Below are 20804 nucleotides of genomic sequence, written 5' to 3' on the forward strand. Positions count from 1 at the left end.
AGATTTTAAAAGATTCATTTTCTTTGTGTGTTTTTTTCTTGCTGTTTTGGTGTTTGTTTTGAATTGTCCACAAAAATGATTCATTCAGCTCACTTGAGGGTGTTACAGACATTAAACTGAGGATAGAATTGAGGGAAATGTGGCATCCGTCTGCACGGCGGTTGTGAGCTTGTGTAAGAATGACATCTGCTGGTTAGATTGAGGAGTGCGCCTACTGTAGCCTATTTAAATCACATCACAGTAAAACACTGCAGACTTTGCTACATGTTGTGTTTCTTCTATCCTAAACTTAAAGTCAGTACATGATGAAAATTTTCTTTTAATTAGAGGAAATGAGAGAAAACAGGAAATAACTGAAATATAATATAAAATATCACCCTCTGTGTTTAGAATTGAACTGGAACTCTCAGAGTCTTTCTCTGGCTTGTAGCAGTTTGTGCATTTGTTATGTCCCAGTGTTAACAGATGTTTCAACACTGATTATGTGAGTTGTGTAATCAGGCAGTCACTCAGAACCGCTCTCCTCTCTGCACGGTGCAGACTCAGGGTGCAGAGCCTAGACCACAACTACAGGTGGGAATAGAGAAGGAGGGAAAAAAACCTATCTTTGCAATCAATAGAAGGTCTATGAAAGTAAAAACAGACCCACATCTGGTCTTAAGGACCCACGTGACCCTCCATTAAAGGGGCTGTGAGGAGATTAAAAGTGATCATGAAAAGTCTTCCTTCAAGATATATGGCTGATCATAATCCACACTTTAAAATGAGATTATCAACACCAATATTACAGGTTACAGGTTATTTTAAGTTAATACTTCTTAGCTTCCTGATCCGGTTTAACAGGATTAAATTGATTTACAGCAAGTTTAAGGCTTTGTACACAAGTAGACGGGTATTTTCAAAATCACTTTTATCAATACTTTCATCCACATGCAACGGGAAAATCCGTGAGTGCGACTTGAAGCATGCTAAACCCATAATGGGTAGTTTTTCTCCGATGTAAAACCTATGTCATCCAATCAGAATGAACCCTTGTCATTCAGCTGTGACATTTGAGAACCCAAAACTCAGTTTCCTGGCGTCAACACGAAACCCCAAAACCAGAGTTTTCAAAAAATCTTCACTTTGGCCAAAGTTTTCATAAAACATTGACAGGCCTAAACGTTAAAAAATATTTACTGTTTCCAAAATACCCGGCTACATGTGGACATGTCCTTAGTCTCTATGACAACACCATGCCGGCTGACAAAGTTCTGCAGTGAAATCTGTGTTTTTCTTTGCTGAAAACGATTTCTGTGAATAATTTTGTAGTGATGGTGGGCACTGGAGCCTATTGGTACGGCCACACCAAACACGAATTTGCAGCGCGATTATATACAAAGTCAATGCAAAGACGCTGATTCGCCTCGGCCGGCCCGTTTGGGGCGTTTGGCGCGGCACGTTTGGAGCGTTCCTGCGTTTGGAGCGTTCACGCGTTTGGGCGGCAGACACAAATTCGCTCAAGTTGAAAATATTGAACTGCATGGGCTATCACTGAGTCCGACCGTGTTTTCCTCATTGGAGTTTTGAGCCTGATAGAGAGGAGGGAGGAGCGGGGCAGGGGCAGAGCCATGGAAAAGATGGAAGTTCTCTGTGGTCCTCTCTTTCCTCGACCCCTTCATTATCCCCAGGGAGACCTCCGGGAACATGGGTCAGGGGGTCGAGGATGAGGTCGTAGGGAACAGTCAAGCAGGGCTGGTGGATTACCAGGGAGAGGAAGCAGGCCTTGATTGTGATCTCCAAAGCTTTCACACACTCTCCTGTCATGCTTTTGAAACCACAGCTCATTGTTTTTCAGCTTCTCTTTTGGACTTTTGGTCTTTAAATGAGCAGGCGCTCTACTCCGCCTGCACAGTGACGCGCTAACGCGCGTTCGCCCCCCAGCTTGTCAAAATAGTCCAGTGGCGAGACTCAGGCGTTCACACGAATAGATTCGCAAGTTGGCATTTGGCGTGGCCGCACAATAACTGTTAGACAGAAAAAGGACAGAAGAGCAGAAGAAAGATAAACAGGAGAGAGATAGAGCACGAGCTAAAGGCTAACACAGGGGCTAAACTGTTTGTGCTAATCTTGGTTCCAACCCACAGTCAGCAGTTGTTCTGCAGTCTGTTCAAACTTGAGGGTCTATCAATAAAATGAAGAGTGAGGTTACGTTAGTGAATCCTGGTTATGTCCTGCCAGTCATCTACCAATCAGAGCTAACGTTACACATTACAGAAATGTCTCCGAGCACAGATCAACGGAGCACCTGGCAGCAGATAGCACTACATGTAGCCGGCTGCTGCGTTTGCTTGATGTAACGTTTCAAACCGTAGCACTACGCTAACTGTACTGATAAAAAACAAACCTCAGCACGTTGTATCCTGTAAAAAGTTGTCTTGAATCAAGAAAATTTGTTTTGATCTGATCTCCATTTAATTCCAAAACAAACACACACTTCACCTGAAGTAATTTACGACAGTGTGCAGACACTGTAGGCCACAAGGTAGCGAGGCAGTCTCATTAAAATAGATCGTCCTCATAGCAACTTTCATGCATTAAGAGCAACAAAACTGAATAACATGGACCAACCTTTCTACTTACAGACATCTAAAAATTGCGTAAAAGCATGAAAATGTTTGGGACTTTCAGCTGCAGATGGGGCTGATTTTCTGAATGCAGAATCATCCAGTGAGGATGTAATATAAGCACAGTCAGACAGGAGGAGAGGAAACAGCTTGAACATTACCGTCTGTTTATCCTGAACCACTGCAGGGGTGAACACGAGGACTCTGTTTGTTTGCACTCAGACATTATTTAGCGCCGAGGCCGACACAGTTACAGTAATTACCACTTTGGTTTGATGTGAGCAATTCCAAAATGTCTGATTGTGAAAATAACAGGAACATATAATAAGAGGGAGAAAGCGACAGCTCTGAGGCAGCCGCCAAATATCGTTCAGATACAAGAAGTCTGATTTCTGAAGCACAAACACTCTGAAAGCTTCAAACCTCGGCTCTGTTCTGTTGGTGACAGTTTTTAAGACAACAGACCGAAGGGAACAAACTCCAGGAGGTCTGTTGAGGCTCCGCAGCATCCAAGTCTGGCTCGAGAAACTCACAGTGAGACTTGGGAAGAAGAGCCACGAGGCTCTCAGGCCAAACTGCAGACAGAGAGGAGGAAGAGGAGCGGGAACACACTGTGAATTCATCCTTCTGCAATTTGGGACAATAAAGAGAACCAAGTCTGAAACTGTGATGTTAAAGTCAAATTAGATTTGTTTCTAAAAAACTTCAGCTTCTCAACTGAGAAGTTTGAAAAGAAGACAGAGCAAAGCTTGTTTGGATCAGAGAGAAGATTGTGGTGAGATGTTAGAGAGGAGACGACAGAGCCAGGATGCTTTCTGTTTATAGCGATTAGCTTTCCATTCTGTTAAAAAGTCTTTCTTTTTCAATTAAAGTTGGGGAAAACTGTCTCTCCTCAGCTCATTTTAGTGAAAACACAAACTGATGAGTTTTTTGTGTTTCCTGCCCTCTCATACCAACTCTCTTGACCTCAATTTCCTTTGAACTGAAGTTAGGACTAGCAAATGGTTCAACAGAACAACATTGTTCAGGATTTCACCTTTCAAGCAGACTGTTCAGGATATATAATGTAGGGTAAGATGGATCATATGAGGTTTAGGTTCAGGGATTGGGGTTAGGTTAAGGTTCAGGGATTGGTTTGGGTTAAGGGATTGGGGTAAGGTTTAGATTCAGGGATTGGTTTAGATTCAGGGATTGGGGTTAGGTTTAGATTCAGGGATTGGTTTGGGTTCAGGGATTGGGTAAGGTTTAGATTCAGGGATTGGTTTGGGTTCAGGGATTGGTTTGGGTTCAGGGATTGGTTTGGATTCAGGGATTGGTTTGGGTTCAGGGATTGGTTTGGGTTCAGGGATTGGTTTGGGTTCAGGGATTGGTTTGGATTCAGGGATTGGTTTGGGTTCAGGGATTGGTTTGGGTTCAGGGATTGGTTTGGATTCAGGGATTGGTTTGGGTTCAGGGATTGGTTTGGATTCAGGGATTGGGTAAGGTTTAGATTCAGGGATTAGTTTAGATTTAGGGATTGGGGTTAGGTTTAGATTCAGGGGTTGGTTAAGATTCAGGGATTGGTTTGGGTTCAGATATAGGGGTTAGGTTCAGAGACTTTTTTGAAGTTACGAGTTTTCCCAATGCCAACATTCAGATATATGAGAATGTACTTCTAGGTTTTAAGTGGAGGGGAGTGGCCCCTGTTGGCTACCAGCAACATGTTGCCCCTGTGGCTATGATTGTACACTGGACAGTAATGGATGCAAGTTCACCTTAAATTCCCAAACCGCCAGTGAGTCTGTTTCTCTGGGTTGGCATTTTTAGGGTTGTGTTAGGACACTATCTTCTACAGAAGCGGGTTAGGGACATTTTTGATGGAGTAATGTCAATGTTAAAGTTGAAATGATGGGGAAAAAGTCAAAATAACCTACCCTGAATGTTCAACGGTAATACACTGGGTACTGTCAGCTCCTCAACAGCCACAGGCGCAAACTGAAACTGAAAACCTGAGAGTGTAAAAACTTATCTGAATATTGGCATTGAAAAACACATCATAACATAGAAAGAATCTTCAAAAATAGTCTTTTTTAATGTCTGTATTTTGTTGTTCAGTTCAACATTTTAAGACACCAAATTTCTTTTCAATACCAAACCTTACTGTCAGTGTTCTAACTCCATAAAGTTCGGGGATTGGGGTTTAGGCTTCAGGGTTTAGGGTCCTTATGGCTCAAACTGGAGGATGTAAGATATTTAGACCCATCTTCTCTTAGACTGTGTAGAGTGTTATTAGCCGTGTTTCCGTTACACCTGTCTGCAAAATAAAAGCGATATTTCTGAAGTTTCAGTACAGAACAATTGCACCTTGCCGGTGTTTCCATTAGGACTAAACAGCTTTAGTAAAATAATTTGTATCATCCATCCGAACACTGCACTGATGATGAAGTTGATAGTGGACATTTGGGTTTGTATTCACTGATCAAACTGTCGGTCATGATCAGGGGCACTGCCAGGGATTTTGGGCCCCATGAAAAGAAATATTGCCGGGGCCCCTGTATAATTTTATTAGGGGCCTTTCTGGGCCCCTTTCAATGATAGCTTAAAAATGGCTTGGGTCTTAAACACTGATTTCACTATCGACACACACTGTACGGTGGATGATTTTTTTTTTTTGTAACTCAGCACTTTAGAAGTTATTTGGATTGTTTGATTGTCCAATCAGAGACACAGCTCAGCTCACATGACTGATGGGCTACCCTGTAGCTGTTAGAAAGGAAACTAACAGCCGGCCTCATGACAAATTCGGCTGCGTCCACGGATTAGCTTCATTACACAGTTTCAGGAACAGACAGGTGACTTTGCAGAGGCTACGTCTATGTTTTATACAGTCTATGACCCTGACCTGCTCATAGCCTTCCAGATGCCTTCACTGACGCTCAGAAACACAAACATCTGCACTGAACACAGAACTAACAAAGGAGCTTTTACAATTTGAACCCCTGAGTCCGTATGTGTGGCAGTGGGCATGTTAAGGGGGCTTTTGGGAGAGGATCGTGCTAGTTTATAAAGTTGAAAATTTGCTATTTTGTAAACTTTACATAGTCGTAACTTAACGGCTTTAAAAATTCAAAAACTTCTAGTTATTTTTTCTCAAGAGTTTGTTCATCAAATTTCTTTAGTGGCCTTTTTACGCCATTGGAAACATGGGATGACCACAACAGGCTAGAACAAGAAATACTGTTAAGTCTGACCTCAGCATCAGACCTTTTATAAACTAGATAAGCACTCAGAGAGCACAGACCTCCTCCAAGCATATTGTGATTGTCACCAACACTTAAGTCCTACTTTAATGTTATACTCCTTTTCAGCAGACTGTCTGCTACAATTTGGTGTTAGTTGCTGGTTTGTACGATAATTTGTTTCCTGACAGTGTTGAAAATGATGATGACCCAGTACATATTTCATATTCCAGATCTTAGTATCCAGAATATTGCCAGGATCTGGATCGTACTTTTACATCTGTCAGAAATTATGGTGACCTTGTCTTGTATTGTTTTGCAAAGCAATCCGACCATTTATGGTGGAGTTATACACACATATGGTGAAAACTGCCCTATCCTACTATGATAAAGAATCCTTTTAAAAAGTTCTGGATCCAGTCAGTGATCTGGATCACCTCCAAAATTTAATCACTTCTTCCTTATCCCATTTTGAACATTTCCTGAAGATTTCATCAAAATCTGTTTGTTACTTTTTGAGTTATGTTGTTTACAGAAAAATAGTCAAGCTCATTTGGAAAGATAATAACTTATCCAGGCCTTAAAGGTTGAACCTTTAACGCTCATAATAAAAGAAACGTTAATTTATAGATGTGTGGATGTTCATCTCTTAGTCTAAATATCAATATTCATCAAGGACCTTTCACAAAATGCCAAGAGAAGAGCATCACGACGTCCTTGTTCATGATTTGATTGGCCTGGACCTTAAGTCCTTCCTCACACTCTGGGTATCCCCCTATCAAAGCCAGTTAGAGTTTATCAGTCATGGTAAAGATCACTCTGTGTGTGTGGAAAAGTCCCATAATCCCATCTGTCCCCTGCATGACAGTCTTTACATCCCTACACGTCGACTCTGTGCATCTACAGTATCTACACGAGGCAGACGAACCCCCGCCGGGATCAAAAGACGCCTCTGTGATCCCCGGCTGTATCAGACGCTCACAGAGGGAAAAGCTCGCTGAGAATTCGAGATCACATCTCCCAGAGTCTGCCTTCATTTCCATCCGTGTTAAACACATCTGAAGTGTACGCGTCACATCCTCACCGCGGCTCAACCTGGCTGCTAAAAGTCAGCTCGGCACCTTTTTTCTGCCGGATAAGCACCCTCATGTAGGATTTATGCCTGGTGGAGACAAGAGAAATGAATTTCCTGCTCTTGTCCTCCGTCTTGTCAACAGCAGAACATCTATTTTTCATGTGGATGCTCTGACAGTACGCACAAACATCAATCAAAGATGATTTCAGAGTAGGCGGAATGATGGAATGGACAAGTCTGCACACAACATTAGGTGCTGCTCATGCACGGAAAAACAAGCAGAAGCAAGACGTTAAAGCCTGTGCCGCAAATGGACACAAGAGGGCAGAGTTGCATGCTTTTTTTTCTTGCTTCAGCAGGTGAGGTTGCACAGATTGAGCTTATAAAAAAACAGGCAAAATGAGGATTTGCAAAAGTCAACCTGGAGAAACTGCTTTATATTTGCAGTAAATGAAAAGAGGCACATGTTTCCTTCGATAAACAGGAACCTGAAATCACTTTTTTTCTAACACCATCTCTAAATTGATGATGCTGATTACTGTCAGCCCACAAAGCATGTTCAGATCATGTCTGTGCAGAAGGGGGAGGGGTGGTAGAGGGGTCTATTCCACTGGGTAATACACTATTCATTGCCCTCAATGCAGCGCTGCATGGCTTTGCTTTGTGTCTGCCTGATGAACCCGAGCTCACATGTGTAGCGTGTCTTATCTTACACCCCTGACTCCGCTGTAGATACTACATGTAATGCAAAAACCTCAGGCCACAACACAGCACTCATACAGCACTGTAGCAGCACACACTGTCTGATTTATTCATGAGAGAAACCACAAGATTTCTGACACCGTAAATGATCTCACAGTCTTCCTTTCATGCTAAATATAATGCTGATCTCCTGCAGACAACAACAGACAACCTGGCTGACACTCAACACCTGCAGCTGTCGACACAAACATCAACACTCTGTATAAATAGAAGAAAAGATGCTGTGTTCAGGGTTCAAATGTGTAAGTCAACTCAAGATTTCAAAGTTGGAACAAAACTAATTAATTTCTGTTTCAACAAAGATGTATAAAAACAAAGACCTGCTACATGAGTAATATGATAGGAAGCAGCCTAACTCTCACTAAACCAAATTATTTGCAGCTTTAAGAGTGAGTTTCACTCTAAATCACTGTAAACTCAAATAATAATTTATAAAACTAGAAATACCTTAAAAACAGAGCTAAAAATAAAACATATCAACAAAATCCAGCCTAGTGTTGCAAAGTTTAGGACAAATCCACAGAATTCAGAAGCATGCATCGACTGTATGGTACAAAGTGGAGATTTTAAAAGGGGTTACAAAAGGTTACTTTTGATTTTAAAAAACTTAAAAAACACTGGACTAAGACAAAGTCTGTGGTTAAAAAAAAAGTTAAATATGTTCATAATAGACCCCACATCACACCATACATGTTTCTTTGTAATCTCCAAAAGGTCTTAATGTATTGGTGTATTACTGTAAACAGGAAAAGGATTGTGGGGGAAAAAACTGTAATGATAATGTGAATATTTTTATAGCACATTACTGGCACCAAACTGGTAGTGATGTACTGTAAAAATTTGCAGCAGTAACATTGACAAATAAGAGCTGCTATGATGTATAAATCAAAAATACGTTTTAAACTTGTTAAAACAACATGTTAGATGTCTTTTTTTTCAGTGTGTAGTTTGCATTTCTCTTGGTGTCATAGCATTCAATATGACATTTCTAACATTTTGAACCAATCTCGGAACCAAACCCATTACACTGTCAAACAATGTAGCCACAAAGCACAACAAGACCAATACTTTTTTGCATTTATTTATGGTGAATGTCATGACGTGTATTGGTGAACGAGCCTTTCCAGTGGTGGCTCCCAAGTTTTTATGACTCTTATTGGTTTCTATGTGTTTTTTTTATTCATTTTATTTGTTTTAATGATGTTCTTTTTTTCTGTGCAGCACTTTGGTAAACTTTAATGTTTTTTACAATGTGCGATATGAATAAAGTGTATTGTATTGTATTGGATTGGATTTTATCTGTTATGAAATACCATCTCGAAGGTTATCTAAAATATTTTGTTTTTAAACTTGATAATATAGCTTTTGTTGTACTACGCCAGTTAGTATGTTGTAGAAATCAATGTTTTCTCTATTTTGGGGTCAATTGGTTTGAAATAATCTTATTTTTTAACAGCGTAGTAGACTGACAAAATCATTTTCATTGTCACTTTTTAGCACATATCCAATTTTTAATGAGAAATATGGGTTACACCAATTGACATTTATTGATTACACCAGGTGAAGTTTTTCACCCAGCAACATTTTTACAGTGTATTACAGTGCCTGAATTTATTAACAATTATAAAAAACAGATTGTCTTTATGTTTTTTATTTCTTTATTTTGCATTCTTGCAGATGTTTGAGTGGAGATTGTATATTTGAGTATACACACACAATAGTTATAAGTAAGTTATATTGTCATATCCATATATATAGAAATGAGAAGTTTATCCCTTGATCAATATATTGTGACTTAGAGGATCTGATAGGATCTTTGGTTTGTGTAGAATATGAAGCAATAGGTAAAAATGACATACAAACAAAGGTCAAATCAGCCTCATCAAGACCTGACAAGGTATGTTGCAAATTTGCAACAACAGGCATCAAGGGGTTAATTTGTGTGTTGAAAACTAGAGGGCGCATGGTTCCTGTGAAAGATGTGAGTAAACTTAGTTTTGAGAAAAAAAGCTGCAGAATAAATCCAGTAGCAAACTCTGAATCCTGCATTTTTCAATATACAACTTTAAGATTTACAGAAAAACTAGCTTAAACTAAAAGTTAGCATATTAGCTAATCTATAGTATCTTTCTAATTCTTTCGAGCTTTTATTTGCAAAAAACTCTAAGAGCTACAAAATTAGAAGTATTGATTTGCTTCTTCTCTGAATAAGGTCTCCAATTGGACATCAGGTCCTAAAAATGAGAGCAAAAGCAATGATTTTGATTAAGGGACACATGCCAGTGATTAACATTTCAATACTTTTACACTTGCCAGGCACCAGAGTTTATGATCAGTGAAACAAATTATTAGTAATTTATTTGTTGTTGGAATGAAATGCTGGCACATGCTCTGCTAAGCTGTAGGACAGTTTTTTTCCATGAGCTCTAGTAGGAGCGTCAGTTTAAGGCTACTGTTGTTATGTTAAAGTGCTCTACTACCTGGATGTAAACAAGCACAGATGGCTGATGGTATCTTATGGCAAAGTGAGCTAAGGTTGTAAGGGGGTTGTGCCCAGTTGAACTAGCATACAAAGACTTGATTTTAACTTGCAAGGAGAGACAGAGGCTGGTGGTGCTAGCTCTGCTAATGGTAGCCACACTCTGTAATCCATGTTATGGTTCATAGTACGTAAATTGTGCTAAATTTTGGCTATTTTCTTTGCATTTTCTCACATTTAAACCAACCAGTTTGTTGGAATTTAAACTCCAAAGCTTATTGCTTTTGATCACATTTGGCCAAAGTTTGGACTTGAGAGCTACAGGGATTAAATTGTGAGTTTAATGCTGCCAGAGATTCCTTAGAAATCACAAATAGCTTATGTAAAATCCATTTTGACTAGTTTTGAATGTTCCTCTTGGAAAGAAGCACAATGTTTCCATACATCAAAATAGAAGTATATTTCTGTTACCACTAAACTGGTAATATAACTTGATGAATTCACCCAGGACAAGGTAAACTGCCTGTTAGCAACACAAGAGACAGTTTATTTCTAAACATCTTCGTGTTTCTGCCGTATTTCTCTGTAATTATGTTTCGAGCCCTGAAAGGATTTTCCTCATGAGCCAGCAGGAGCTACGCTAACAGCCGTCATTATATGAGCAGGGAATCTTCTCCCGCTTCCTGCTACCAAATGTCATCATCCAAATCTACCACGGACCAACATTCAATGGTATTGTCTGTGGGGGTAAAGAAAAAAGAGCAAATATCCTCCGGCGAGGCTTACATCCGTGCTCCGGGCAGATTGGGGGTTCAGCCGGAGACTTACTCGGGGATGTGGACAGCTGAGCTTATTCCGCTGGGCGATGAGTTTCAGATACCAGGATGAGATTGTGGAATGGGACCAAAGTAATCCCAGGTCACCTTCACACAGCAGCAATCCCCAAAGGCTGCAGCCACCCTCTGTCTGGTCCCTGGCTTCCTCCCTCCCTTGTCTGTCCATCTATCTGTCTTGGTTTTTATTTCTCTCCTTAAATCCCTCCATCTCCTTTAAAGTGGTCCAAACAGCCGCAGAGTGCTGGGAGTCATTTGAGCCTTAGTTTGAGGAAAGTTATACGGTTGAGGATATGAAGACAGAGTTCAAATCAAAAAGCAGTGATAGAGGTCGGCTTTTCACTTTTTGGACCATAAAATTTAATCGTTGGCTAATTTTTGATGCGTAATTTCAAGGAAAGCTGAGAAACAAGGAACTGAACTTTTATCCAGAAGTCTCACTAGGATACAGGATATCAGATTTGGGATCTCTGAAGGGTAGAAGTTCGACACTCTGGTCTTCAAATATTTCTTCATCGTTTGTTGTCAATACACTGTGTAAAGAAAACACGGTTTTAAAAATCCTTGTGGAGAGCTGAATCGTTTGAAAAGACTTGTTTATCTCTGACAACAACTGACCAGGGAAGGAATGTGGGGTAAGTTTGTTTCTATTAAAGGCTGAGCTGAACTTTGTCCAGTGCTACACAACTGCATAAAAACTACACATTGCTGAATGTTATAAAGGTATTTGCACAAAAACACAGTTTAACCTTTTGGGGGGTTTTTTAGGATCCCTTGTACAGACTGCATCATGAGTACCAGGGCTTCTGATATCCTTAATTAAACTTTAACTTGACAATTACTGCTTTTAACCACTGGTACAAAGGTACAAAGTCTGGTTTAGGATCTCTCTGAGGGAAAAAAATGGTTTAAACTTTAACAGTAGTTGGTCGTTGTGCTTATCTTCATTATTTGGTCTCAATCCTGCATTTTAAGAAAATGTTGGTACACTGTTAGCGTTTAGGGCGTCTGCGCGTTTGGAGCGTTCACGCATTTGGGCGGTAGACGCAAATTCGCTCAAGTTGAAAATATTGAACTTTTGACGCAAATTCGCGTGAAGGCTGTGTTAGTTTCTTTGCTTGATCTTATCCCTTTTATTTGTTTTTAATCGCTTTTAGTTGTTTTAAGTATGTTTTCTTTCATGTGTCTGTTTTTCCTTATCTGTTCTTATCATTTTATTTTGGTCTACCTGTACAGTACTTTGTTAATAGCTGTGGTTGTTTTTAAAAGTGCTCTATAAATAAAGTTGGTATGGTATGATATGTGTGTAATACTTACTTTCTGTGTGATTTCTACATCTGAGAGGCCTAAAAGATGAATGCAGCCAGTTTCCTCTTCTCATAAACACAATCACTCTCTGGTGGTCACCATGGTGATTTATGAAAGAAAACCATAAGTGAGTTATAGTAAGTGGTAGGGAAATTGTATCAAACATTATTACTGAAGTACTTTATTACTTCTTCCCATAAAAGACTTCTACTCTCCTCCAACTGATCTGCTAAACTTCCCACATCTCAAGGTTGCGCCTTCACTCTCCCAACAACCTCTGACAAATCTGATTGCCAGCCTCTCTGGAGAAATAAACACCTTTAACTAAATGTGGGAGCGACTGGTTCAAGGTGGTCCAGTGGTTACGGCTTCATCGGGCATGCGGTTTTGACACCGTGCGCTCATCAGCATTTGTCAAATTGTCCTTGAGTAAGATTGCCAAACTGCAAGTTGCCTACTCATCACAACCCAGAGAGGATGAAATCATCAGTTTATCTCCCAAAATAACCTTCCCCAAAATTATACACCCGCCCAACCATGAAATCACGGTTTAATCCTGTAACAATGCAGCCTGTGCTGTTTAAGGGAAGCTCCTACTACTCACCCCAGCTGTCAATCACCACAGGTCGGAGCATCAACTTAATGCGCCAAAATGAGGAGTAAACAGATGTAATGGTGAGATACGACGGTGCACGTCTGCAGGATGTTCAGGAAAGTTTATTAGTTTCTGCTCCACAACAACTTCAAGACTAAAAAGTTCACTTTAATACCAGAAAACATCTTTATTTGAATGTTAATTAGTTGTATTGTTGTGTTTCTTCGATGTACTGGTGATAGACTTAATGTCAGCGCGCAAACACACTGATAAAATTTACAGGCCCCTAAGAGCATTCTGGGTAATTGCAATTAAATTTTGTTGGAGTTAATGAAATGGCGCCCAGAGTCACTACCTCGGATGTATTTATGAAGCAAGATAGATTTGATGAAACTCTCCTGCCGTAGCTGGCTGCAGTCTGGACTCATCAGCGGCTCCCGGTGCCAGGAATCCAGAGGAACTGGAAAACAGCAGCAGGTAGTCGACAAAACGGAGACTGGGTATCAGGACGAAGAGAGGAAGTCGACTAGGGGGCACTGATTGTAAAGTTGCACACACTGCAGATAACATTTCTTCACATTTAGCTCTAAAACATCACTTTTTCTGCAGATTTAGAGAAATATTTATCAAATATATTTGTCAAATATAATCTAAATGTTGAATGTTTTATCTACAGATTTCTAAATACAGTGGGGAAAATAAGTATTGAACGTGTCAACTTTTTTCTCATCACATTTATTTCCAAAGATTCAATTCAAATGAAATTTGTACCAGACATTGGTATTAACCGAAATAATCCACACATGAAAAGAAATCACCACGTTCAGGTCCATAAATAATGATTATGTGGAATTAAGTAGGATAACACAGGAAAAAAAGTATTGAACATGCTAACTGAGACTCATCTAACACTTAGTGGAGAAGCCTTTGTTTGCAACGACAGCTTCCAGAAGCTTCTTGTATGTTTGAACTAATGGCCCACACTGCTCAGGTGTGATTTTGGCCCATTCCTCTGCACAGATTGTCTTTAAATCTGGAATATTCGTTGGTGCCCTCTGGTGAACCCTTTTCTTTAGCTCTTTCCACAAACGCTCAATTGGATTTAAGTCAGGTGATTGACTAGGCCATTCCAACAGATTGATTTTCTTTTTTTGAAACCATTTGAGAGTCAACTTTGCCGTGTGCTTTGGATCGTTGTCCTGCTGGAAGGTCCAGCCACGTCTCATCTTCATCATCCTGGTGGATGGCAGCAGATTCAGATCAAGAATTTCCCCATACATGGCTCCATTCATTGCTCCATCAGTTATATGAAGTTTGCCAACACCATGAGATGAGAAACAACCCCATGCCATGATGCTTCCACCTCCAAACTTCACTGTTGGTGTAGTGTTTTTTGGCTGATGTGCAGTGCCATTTCTCCTCCAAACATGGTATGCAGTATGACAGCCCAAAAGTTCAGTTTTGGTCTCATCTAACCAGACAACATTCTCCCAGTATTCTACAGGCTTGTCAAGATGCTGTTTAGCAAACTTTAAACCAGCTTCAACATGCCTTTTCTTGAGGAATGGAGTCTTGTGGGCTGAGCATCCATAGAGGCCACGGCGGTGGAGTGCATTGCCTATTGTTTTCTCTGTAACAATCGTACCTGCTGCCTCCAAGTCTTTCTGGAGCACTTTCAGGGTGGTCCTTGGCTCGTTGAGTACTCTTCTGACTATCTTTCTGACTCCCTGGTCAGAAATCTTCAAGGAGCTCCTGTGCGTGGCCTGTTGATGGTAAGGTGGTGCTTCTTCCACTTGTGAATAATGGCCCCAACAGTGCTGACTGGAATATTCAGGTGCTTTGATATAAGTCTGTAACCAGTTCCATTCTGATGCTGAGCAACAATCAGGTTGTGAATGTCTTCAGAGAGCTCTTTGCCTTTACCCATCACGAGGTGTGTGCTATTTAACTGCTTGGTGAAAAAACTACCTTTTTTATAGGAGCATCAATTTGCTCTAGCCCAGCTGATGTTGGTTTGCACTAATTGGAAGTTTAAGTAACATTTACTGACAGATTTCAGGTGGTATAGTGCATTTCCTTGCCAAAGTATACAGCCTTTCCATGGTGTGTTCAATACTTTTTTCCTGTGTTATCGTACCTAATTCCACATAATCATTATTTATGGACTTGAATGTCGTGACTTCTTTTCATGTGTGGATTATTTGAGTTAATACCAATGTCTGGTAGAAATTTTGTTTGAATTGCAGCTTTGGAAATAAATGTGATGAGAAAAAAGTAAAAAAAAAATTCCTCACTGTATATATTTGACAAATATATTTCACAAATATTTCTCTAAATCTGCAGAAAAAGTGATGTTTTAGAGCTAAATGTGGAGGAATGTTGTTCTTTGTAGTGTGTGCAACTTTACAATCGGCGCCCCATAGTGGAGATGGCGATGGATGGCGGAGTCAAAGAGGTATTGACATGCTAGGAAGTGGTGGGAAGCAGGGATTTACATTTCATTTGAATGGGATGATGAGCAGCGCACAGAGGCAGGGCGATGCGGCAGCGACGCTGGAGCTCCTCGGACCCCGAGGAGGAGCTGCGTTCAGCACAACATAAACACTTTTCGTTTCAAACCCGTCGCTTGCCGGGGACACGCTCATCATGAGCTTGTTTTCCTCTCCGTTCTGCTCCTCTCTGACTCGGCATGCAATAATTGCTTTGCTTATGCAGAGTCACATGGGTGATATATGGAGTCCTCGCATGCCAAAACACACTGTGCAAGTGTGTGTGTGAGTGTGTGTGAAAGCTGGAGGGCAGCTTTAATTAAAAGACAACTTCTTATTGTAATAGCTTTCCTGTTGTAAGCTGCAGCCTTCTTGCGGTTGAGTCTTGATTAATGAGATTATCATACAGTCTACCCCTTTGTTGATCCCACTCCCACTGATCCAGCGCTGAACAAACTGCAGAGGAGTGAAAATAACTTCACTCTGCCTTTGGACAAAACAAAACTCAGTATCTGATGGATTCCTGTCAGCTCAGGGCGAAAGAGAGACGAGATTGAGGAAGACCTTCAAAACTTCACCTGCAGACTCTGAGCGGGGACTTTTGTTGTTTCACAAAGCCAGAATTAATTTGTTTCCCTGCTTTCAAACTGCAAAATTTTGCTCTATTCAGAATAAAAAGGGGACAGAAAAGTTTGATCTTCTCTAAACTGTTAAAAAAATCTTTCTGTGGGTTTTTCTTGGTGCATTTCTCACTCGAAGAATCTGAAGGCTCTTTCTTTTAAAGCTGACTCACAGGCGATCAGAAACAGTTAAAAGCATTCCTAACCAGGCACCATCACGCTCTTTTCTTGTACGCTTTTCCACATTTCTTTGAAGTAATTTTGTAATTACACCTCCATCGTCCTGGCAGATGATTTTACCTCAGGAAGAAAAACTGGACGTGAATTAAGGAGTGTGCTCTCGAATGTGCATCCAGAGCGTAAGACAGGAGGAGAAACCGTTGGCAGCTACTTCAAAGAGAGAACAGGTACAGGTAGAATCAGACGGACTGATGTTGGGAGTGAGTCTAACCACTGGCAGATACAGACGTGGTTGTTGGACAATGAAAACACAGGTGAGATGGATACTGGAGATTCAGCATCTACTGATCCGGCTGGCTGGTTTTATGACTTATTAAAGGTTTGTTTTATTGGTGGTACCAGAGGCGGCGCCAATGACGTGTCCACCTGTCAATCAAAACACTGTCTTGCACTTCCCTTCTCAACCTGCCACTTCTATGGATAATGTTACGTTTCGAGAAACACTGATGCTTTGATGGAGAATTCTGCTGCAACCAAAGCGTCCACTGCTGTTTCACAAACCCTTGGAACCTAAAGACTTTTGCGCCTCAAATACACCAGGTACGTCTGCAGTCCGACTCTTTTTTTTTTGCGTGTTCACTGAGTTTGTCAACTCACACTGGCTGTGTGTTCAGTCCGTCAAGCTGGATGACTGACAGACAGCTGGAGTTACTGCACTTACCACACCATTGATAAGTCTCTCTTCATGCATAGTGAGCTGTATGACTACAGACCTGTTGACTCCTGGTCTGGTTCCACTTTTTATGTCCGTTTGTTGTCGTAGTCAAGCTAAATATGAACTAATTTGGCATGGTTTGTTTTATTTTTAAAGTCACTGGGTGTTTTCATAGACTGTATATAGAGTGGACAGCGTGACCCTGCCATTTACCATTATACAGTTTTGAATCCAAAATACCCCTGTCACAGGCGCCGCCTGAGGCAGCCAGAGTCTGTGCAGTAGAGGCTATGAGAGAATCTGAGTGGAGCTGAGTGACAAAAATATTATTATTTTTTTTCTTTCGAGAGTCTAATCACTTCTTGACTCTACCTCCTGACATATTTTACAGTCCCCGAAAAAAAATGCACAAGAACACCAGCTGTCAATCATCGTTAAACATTACGTAAAGCCTCGTTTTTAACCACTCTTAACAAATGGAAAAAAAAAACTTTACAGAAAAAAGAGGACTTGAATACAAGGCAGCTAGATAATATCTCCAAATCACCACAACAATCAGACGTGATAAACATTTCTATGAGGTGTATAATTTTAAAGTTTGACCAAAGCCCATCTGGAATGACTAGGGAGACAGATTTTTTGACCTATACTGCAGCCAGCCACCAGGGGGAGCAGTTTTAGTAGAGCGTCCATTTTTTTTTTTTTTTCAACTGTTTATGGGTGTTTTAGGTTGTTTCTGGTAACGACTTCCTGTCCTGCTTGATCCTCCAGACGCTGAATTTATGCGTCACAGCTCTACGTCCCGCAAAAATAGGATGGCTGTTTATTACCTACAACCTGACAGACCAGCCATGTAGACAAACTGCAATGGAGCGGATCTAGTGTGTGTTGATAAACTGACTTGAATAGAAACCTATCAGATTTGTTGCAGTGACAGAACGGAGACGGACTGCGGACTCCCCAACCCCTGGGCCGTGGACCGATACCGGTCCGTGGGTCAATTCATACCGCACATAAAAAAATACTCAACTTACATTATTTCAGTTTGATTTATTACTTGATTCTGAACTATGTTTAATGTTAAAGAAATGATTGGATTCTCTCTAACATACCTGTCTATGACTCATTCTTGACACTGTATCCCCCAAGCTAGCAAAATGGACTAAAAACAAACATCTTTGGAAAGTTTCTTTAGGCAGGGTAAAAGAGCCAGTGAGGAGACAGAAGAATAGCCGGTCCGTGAAAATATTGTCTGACATTAAACAGGTCCATGGCACAAAAAACGTTGGGGACTGCAGACCTGTTATTTATCACAGAGACGGTGCTACCATAACGGGTTGAGCTGCCAGAGAAAAGTGAGAATGCTGCAAGGAAACGGGCTCTTGGTGTCTAGGGGAACTAAAGGAACAGACGAGACTGAATGATGCGCTAACAGAAGCGACAATTCCTATTTACAGAATGAAACAAGGTTGGTCCCCAAGTGGTAGACTCTTCTAAACGGACAAATTTTATTGTTTAAGATTTAGATAATAAAGACCATTGGTAAAATGATTGAGATTTTTTAGTATTTTCTCAAATGGTAAATTTATTGTACTTACTTAGCATGCAGCTAGAAAATGTAATTCTTTAGTGTCTCTCATTCAAATCCTGCAAATCAAGTCGTTGGATACAGGATTATTTATCTAACAGGACTCAAGTGATATCTGCAGATGGTGCAAAATCATCTCACATAATATTGAATTAATATATAAATACTTTTGAAGGGGGTTCGTATGAGTCACAGGTTACTTGTCATTGTAGCAGCCAATTTGACCAGGTCTCCTACATAATTTAGCCCCGTTCCCACCGAGAGGTTCAGTTCAATTCCTCTCAACGTTTCAACCGACTAATCGCACGACAGATCACCAAATAACCGAGATGAGCTGTTCCACTTTTTGGGACCCTCCCGTTGAGGTGCCGGACTAAACCGATCTGCTCCAGGAAGGTGGAGCCCAGCAGTATTTCTCCTGGCAGCACACAAACTTCTCTGAAACAAAGCTTGATTGTTCTTTGTAACAGAGAGCCACATGCCAATCACAAAGAAGATGAATTACTCTTTGCTTTTTGTGTCACATTTTTCTTCTTCATAGGATTTATTAGCCGGATACACTGTGTCGCATTGCTGTGGCAGCTATCGGCATCCAGCTTTCACACTGCCGACCACAAGGGGGCACTGTCTGTGGAAACTCAAACAGGACCAGGCTTAACCAAACCAACCAGTATTAAAACATACTGATCTAAACTGGACTGCTTGGTGTAAATGGGGCTCTTAGCTGACTTTTAGAGACTTGGGGTCTTATCTTTTAAGATCTCAAATAACCAGCGCTAAATTGTCACACAAACAATTAAAACTGGACGTGCAATCAGTGATGTGTAAGTGTTAAGTAGATCAGACCCTTGGAAGACAAAGAAAGCAAACTTCTGGCGCTGACTTTATATCAAGAACCAAACAAAGATCATGTAACAGTAAATAAATATGTGAGATCTTAGGCTTCATTTGCTCTTCAGCTGCTCGCTGCACTGGGTAGAAAAGCCTGAAGCTCCCTTAGGACGTCTGAGCTACGCTACAGGTCAGCGCAGCCACAAGGCGAATCATGAATTCAGCTCCATCCAGTAAATATCATGTGGGCAGCATGAAAAGTCGCTGTTTCGTGACTGGAGCATGACATTTAGAGGTAAGAAACGCTGGGTTCACGGTGAGTGGGCTGTGGGAGCATCACATCTCAGTGGAGTCTCCCACTCCTGCTAAATAACCAATTATCTCTCTAATCAAAGCTCAGGGGTTTTATCACAGATTACCAAGCTTGGATTCATGCATGGATTCATCTGATTGCCACTTTTTTTCCTGAACGGAAAGGAAGTTTGGACCAGCTCACAGTTAATTAAAAAGGGTTCTGACTGAAATTGTAAATAAGTATGCATGACCAGAGGTGCTCTTTGGTCCTAACATGGAAATTCAAATTTCTGCAGGAAAAAATTAATGTTTTTTTTCCTGTGAAGGATAAAAGCAAAATAACAAATCAGGATGTTTTTATAAATGCTCCCAAGTGTCACAAACATCCAAAACAACAAACAAAATCCTGACCAGTCTGGGGCTAAAATGAAACAGTTGCACATGTTGAATGTGGTGATGCCTTTGGAGGATAATGATGCATTAATTCTGATCATGAAGGATTTAAAAACCGACAGTGTTTGTTTCCAGTTACTCTCAGGTTACCTCCCGTATCAAACACAAGCATAAGAGAAAGAAAAGCCAAACAACTAGAGGCAAGATGCTAAATGCTCGGTGCCTCGTGGTGATTGATTTTAGTGATTCAGATTCACAGACGCAAAGAGCAGACATGCCTGCAGCTTTTTATTCAGATTCCAGTATTTTGATACCAAAGATGCAAAATTTTATCAAACATTCTGCAAAACAAGCTTAAAACACACACACACACACACACACACACACACACACACACACACACACACACACACACACACACACACACACACATATTTTGGAAATGCCTCATAACAGAGAAATTCTAGGATAGGGATTTTAGCTCTGTTTCCACCAAGCGGTTCAGTTCATTTTGTCTCAGTACGGTACACATCTTGTGGCCTTTCCGCCCCACTTTTTGGTATCCTTCTGTTGGGGTGCCGGACACACTGATCTGACCACACTTAGTGCAATTTTGAAGACTTTATTTAAACTTAAAGAAATTTGAAAGACAGAGCCTCGGCTTTGAAGATCTGCTTCAGTTTAAGCCTCGAAAAAGACACAAAAGTATCATCATCAGTTTTTTTTGTCCCAAACTTATGCACGTTAAAAAATAAATTCAGTCCTCTGTTATGTCAATCATGCTTGTACACTCCATTCAAACTTTTATCCATCATTAC

This window comes from Halichoeres trimaculatus, unplaced genomic scaffold (genome assembly GCF_033239565.1).
Source record: "Halichoeres trimaculatus isolate MK-OKI-2021-1 unplaced genomic scaffold, fHalTri1.1 fHalTri1_scaffold_18, whole genome shotgun sequence".
Lineage (NCBI taxonomy): Eukaryota > Metazoa > Chordata > Actinopteri > Labriformes > Labridae > Halichoeres > Halichoeres trimaculatus.